General features: G+C 42.8%; 1 long non-coding RNA gene across 3 annotated transcripts in view; it reads right to left on the reverse strand.

The window, feature by feature from the left end:
* Nucleotides 1–833: 833 nt before the first annotated feature.
* Nucleotides 834–5,732, reverse strand: part of LOC146891634 (uncharacterized) — a 7,946-nt gene continuing 3,047 nt past the window's right edge. For all 3 annotated transcript variants that reach the window (XR_015734973.1, XR_014997205.2, XR_014997204.2), the window contains exons 3-4: nt 5,690–5,732; nt 834–2,610 (exon numbers count right to left, since the gene is read on the reverse strand). The exon at nt 5,690–5,732 is cut by the window's right edge. This is a non-coding gene — a long non-coding RNA (uncharacterized LOC146891634). The remainder of the gene's footprint in view (nt 2,611–5,689) is intronic.

A 5,732-nucleotide genomic window follows, 5' to 3' on the forward strand; every position in this document is an offset into this window, starting at 1 on the left:
TATGAACTAGCAATGAAATAATTTTATGGTGGGGGTCACCACAGCATTAGGAAGGTTGAGAACCACTGCTCTAAGGAATCCTGACTCGTGCATTCAGCCTCATTGGCTCTGTTCTGTCACCACAAACCTAAGTCATTACAGCTCAAACTCTCAAATGCTGCCACAGACAAGAGCAAGCCTGTCAGCAGGACTTTTTTTGAACAAAACTTTATTTATAATGACAAGCACCTGACCTGGCAGCTGTAGTTCACCAGCTCTTTCTCTGGGACAACACCTTTGCCCGTTTGTTCCCTACAGATTGACTTATTCAGGACTCCAGGCCAGGCATCTTACTTAATCATCACAATTCTGGATTGAACTAATTATATTTTCTTTTTGTGGGGGGGGTTATTTGTTTGGTTTTTATAAACAAGGTTTCTCTGTGTATCTCTGATCGTCCTGGAACTCACTCTGTAGCCCAGGGTGACCTTGAACTCACAGAGATCCACCTGCCTCTGCCTCCCCGAGCACTGGGATTAAAGGCATGTGCCACCACCGCCTGGCTAAACTAATTATATTTTCAAGATGATATGTAATATGTTTCTTTACAGGTTTTACATATCTGTGTTGAGACAGTAAGTATTTGAGGTAAGTTAGGGCTACTAAATTTTGAAGGAATATCACCAAAGTTAATATGACTAAGCTTTGAACATAACTTATCCCGTCCATCATTCATTCACTGAGTGTATTTCCGTACCCTGCTATGCATGTTGGTGAATGTCCTAAGAGTCATATCATATGATCCAACTTGCCCTTATAGTGAGGCAAGCCAATCAGGGACCACCACCCAGACATTCTTAAGGCCAAAAAGAAAGACTTTATTGCTAACCAGTGATGGCACAGAGAACTTGACCAAATCGTGCTGCCCAGTCCTTTGTCTTGTTATGCAAAACCATATACTAGTGTCACACTTCCATTATCAAGAAAAAGAACTACAGAAACCAAAAAGCAAGATTAGTACATTCAAGGACTTCCTTGATCTATGTACCGCATCTTTAATGGATTAGGTCTTCGTTCATGTTTTGGCAGGTGGTAGGGCCTATGTGCTAGGTTCTGAGGTCAAAACGGTGCCTCTAACGTGGCATCAGTTGTTACAACTTCAGTACATGGAGGCAGGGATGGTTGAGTGACACAAAATCATAGCGCTCTTTGTGTCTGGACCATTTTTCAGGGTGCAGGCTAGAAAGGACACTGTAAACGGGTATGGTAAAAAGCCAGATCCCCTTGAACTGCCTCCAAGGCCAAGGGTCAGGAAGCTGGCTTCAGGGTTTGTGGTGACTTAAAACTGTCCTTAAATTCCTTGTGACATCTGCCTTCTAAACAGAAGACTAACTTCTCCTGCAAATGAGCTGGATTCCACCTGCCTCTAACGGGCCATAGAGGAAGACTGGATTCTAAAAAGCAATGCTGCTTCCCCTTTCTCTCTGTGAAGCCTCTCCACTGGATTCTAAAAAGCAATGCTGCTTCCCTTTTCTCTCTGTGAAGCCTCTCCCCCGGCAGGAGATCAGACATTGTGTGAAGACATCCCAGTGAAGGTCTACCTGGAATGCAACGAAGACTAATGCCACCAGCCAACATCAACGGGCCAGCTGTGGAAGTATCTTCATGCTGCTACGACAAACACACCCGGACTGGTGGCCTTATTCCAATTCTGAAGTCTAGGATGACCACAATCAAGGTGTCAGAAACTTCAGTATCTGGTCAGGGCTTCCTCCCTGGATCACAGATGGATGACTTTATGTCGTCACATGATAGGAGAGGTGAAGGAGTTCCACCCTCATGACCTGAGCCCTTGCAAAGGTGATATCACATTGTAGATTAGAATCCAACAAGTGAAATTATGGAGGAACACACTTAGTCAAAGCAGTGAGTACCTTGGAAGCAGGCCTCTGGCCCCACTCACACCTTCAGACAGCCGCGATCTTGGCTGATACCTCTCATGGCCTCATGAACTAACTATCCAGCCAAGCAGCCCCTGGATTCCTGAAATGCAAGAGATAACAGAGTCTACTTCCTTCAGCCTCTCTTTGGGGAGCAATTTTCATGGAACACTAGATAGCTAACAGAGACTTTGCACCCTGGTAGAGCTGTATCTGGGATCCCATGGGGAGGCTCACCTCCCTCCACGTGTGGCATCTGGCTTGAGATGAACACAAGGCAAAAAAAAAAAAAAAAAGTTCTGTTCCCTTTCTGCTTGGCACATGTGTCTTTCTGATGGCTGCTGACCTCATAGAGAAATTCCCATGCAAAATTTAGCACCGGGCTCCCAAGGAACCACAACCTGGGACAGCCACCCCCAGGGTTAACTACATTTGGAGATGACGCCACTGCCCATCCCTCCCCACAGAGGATCCTTTTGAGACTTCTGTCTGAATGTGAGGCAGCTGGGCGGCCCCATTACTTGCTGGGGGAACCGCTTTCCCCATGCAGCCGACAGCACATGGGGCTGTGCGAACTGCAATCTTTTTTTCATTAACACCATGTTCCATTGAAAACCGAGGACTGGCCAAGATTCTAAAAACACTAAAGCGGTGGGTTGTTGCCAAAATACTCCAATTGATTCAGTGGGACCTATAGAGAAAAGTTAAAAGTTAATATTAGTAGCTTACTAATACTTTTTGCTAGACAATTTTTGGGAAGGGAGGTCCTGTAGTTCCCTATTTGATTTTCATTTGATGTCTGTATGGTTATCAGATATACATTAGAATGACTTTGCTTGCATCAGGAAAGATTTGGATTCTATTCTTTAAAAAAATTATACTACAACCTAGTAAACAAAGACAGACCATTAATAAGTAGTTCACAGGAGGGCAGAGTCAAACAGTTGTAAACCCTGAAAAAGATGCCCAGTCTTATGGCACTTAGAGAACTATAAACTAAAACTCTCCTGAGTTATGGCCTCTTAGTGGTAAAATTGTCAGAAACTTGAAGCTCTGAGACAGCAGGCACTGGTACATGTTTCTGCTAGAGATACAAAAATGGCCCTTGCAGGGCTGGAGAGATGGCTCAGTAGTGAAGAGCATTCACTGCTCTTCCAGGGGTCCTGAATTCAATCCCCAGCCTCCACATGGTGGCTCACAACCATATATAATAGGGTCTGATGCCCTCTTCTGGCTGCAGGTGTACATGCAGAGCTCTCATATATAAAATATAAATAAGTTAAAATTTTTAAATGGCCCTCAGAGTTAGAATGATGCTCAGCAACCAGGAGCACTGGCTGCTCTAGAGGAGGACCTGCATTTGGTTCCCTGCACTCCACGGTTGTAGATGGAAATTTCTGCCCCACCTGGTCCCTCAGCCATTCAGACCCAAAGAAACACACAGGCTTATAATAAATATAAACTGTTTGGCCTATTAGCTCAGGCTTATGATTAACTAGCTCTTAAAACTTAAATTAACCTATAATTTTTTATCTATGTTTAGCCATGTGGGTTGGTACCTTTAATCAGTGAGGAATTTTTATCTTATCTTATCTTATCTTATGCTTCCTCTGCGTCTGGTTGATGACTACATCTCTGCCTTTCCTCTTCCCAGAATTCTCTTAGTCTGGTTGCCCTGCCTATACTTCCTGCTTGGCTACTGGCCAATCTGTGTTTTATTAAACCAATATGAGTGGTAAATCTTTACAGTGTACAAAAGCATTATCCCACAGCAATTCCCCTTTTTCCTTTTCAAAATAAGACCCTGAATCTGATCTCCTTTGTTTAGTTTTTTTTCCTGATCATTGTTTATAACAACTTGTAATCAACACACTAAACAAAGACAAATGTTCATAATTCATTTTGGAGGAATGCAGGTGTAGTTTTCTAGGCTGCTTCCTGCTGATTGGGGTGCTGATAGTCTTATGGGAATGCAAAGAAAATTTAGGATTATAATCAAGTCCTGATTGGAGTATTCTGTGAGGCTGGATTATCTCAGCCAGCAGCCTTAAAGCTGTTCTGGATGCAAAACTCAGAAGAAACTGAAACAGAGGTGCTCCAAAACATTGGATCATCTGGGCCATCTGCTCCTACTAGAGTTTTCTCAGGGTCTTTTCTTTGATCAAACCTTATTTTCTTAACCAAGAGTGAATCCACAGCCTCTCATTTCCCGTGGAAGCAAAAGCTCTTCTCCAAAGTGATATATCTTTTGACTTAAATTTTGAAGTCAAGGCATTTTCAAAATATATGGGTTGGATTAATCGAGCAACATTTATAATCAAATGTCTTTTAGCAGCTGTTGCTCCTTCCTCAGAAGTCAACCAATTCAAAGACAACACAATAACATACAGTATCCAGATTCTCTGTATATTTTCCATCTTTATATGGCTTTAAAAAAACTCTATTTCTTTTATTTTTATTTTTTGGTCTTTTTGAGACAGAGCTTTTCATGTATCTTTGGCTGTCCTGGATCTCATTCGGTAGACCACACTGGCCTTGAACTCACAGAGATCCGCCTCCTTCTGCCTCCCAACTGCTGGGATTAAAAGTGTGTGTTACTATGCCCAGCTGTTCTATTTCTTTTTCTTAAAGAACTTTCTCTATCCTCTTTCTTTTCTCTCCCAAGCCTATGTATATTTTTTAAACACACTGTAAACCAGTTAGAGGGTTTTTTCTTCTGAATCTGTCTTTATTGTGTATCTTTATCTTTTTTGATCACATGCTTCTTTAATCTGCTAAACAGCATGTCTAGAATTAAAGGTGCATCTTAGATCACTGGCTCCACCCCATTCCTTAGCTATCTGAGTCTAGTTTCATGATGCAGGTACTGCAAGAGTAATTCTGACTGCCACAACTCTATGGCGTTTAAAGGCCACCACCAAGAAGCCTGATGCCAGCAGCTCATAAACATCACTTAAGTGTTTGGTGTCAGAGGCTCTTCGAGGAGCTGCACCCCTGCTCACTGCCAGCAAACAGAGCCTTATCAGAGAAAAGACTGGAATCAAGAAACTGCGCTCTACTCTGCTCTTGTGTGTCTAGTACAGGAGACAAAATGGAAAAGCGACCAAAGCAGAAGTCAGCACTAATAAACAAAACAAGCTGACTTGTGTTTTGAAAGAGTGATTTCAGGGCCAGTGGGAAGGTTCACTGGGTGAGGACACCTGCTTCCATGCTGGTGATCAGAGTCCCACTGGGACCGTGATGGAAGGAGAGAACTACCTACTTCATGCGATCCTCTGACTTCTACATGTGTGCGTGTGTGTGTGTGTGTGTGTGTGTGTGTGTGTGTGTGCAAAACTAAAATTTGTGCAAAACACAAAACTAAAATTCAATTTTAAAGCTTAAAAAATAAGAATGGTTTCATTATAAACTACACACTAAATATCAATATTGAATCAATGCTCAGTTCCCTGAACGTGAATGTTGTGCCATTGGCTCTTCAAAAGAATATCCTTGCTTTTTAGGAGACAAATACATTGGGGAATAAAGAATTAAGCCACCAGTTATTCTCAAATGATTTAATAGTAAGACAATTCTCAGTTCTCCTGAGGAACAAAGACATCAGTGATACTGGGGCAGAGAAGAAGGCCTGGGTTAGTCAGCTTGTAGCGTCTGTGACGACACCAGAGCTAATCACCCTGTGAGTGGAAAGGCTGCCTTTTGGTTTCTAGTCTCAGCCATTGTTTCTGGCCCTTCCTGTAGGGAACTCGGAGGGGAGCACAACCACTTACCACACATCCTTTTGGTGAGAACACGGTGGCGACTGTCCTTGAT

The sequence above is a fragment of the Myodes glareolus genome, chromosome 15, assembly GCF_982192425.1.
Source record: "Myodes glareolus chromosome 15, mMyoGla1.1, whole genome shotgun sequence".
NCBI classification, from domain to species: Eukaryota; Metazoa; Chordata; class Mammalia; order Rodentia; family Cricetidae; genus Myodes; species Myodes glareolus.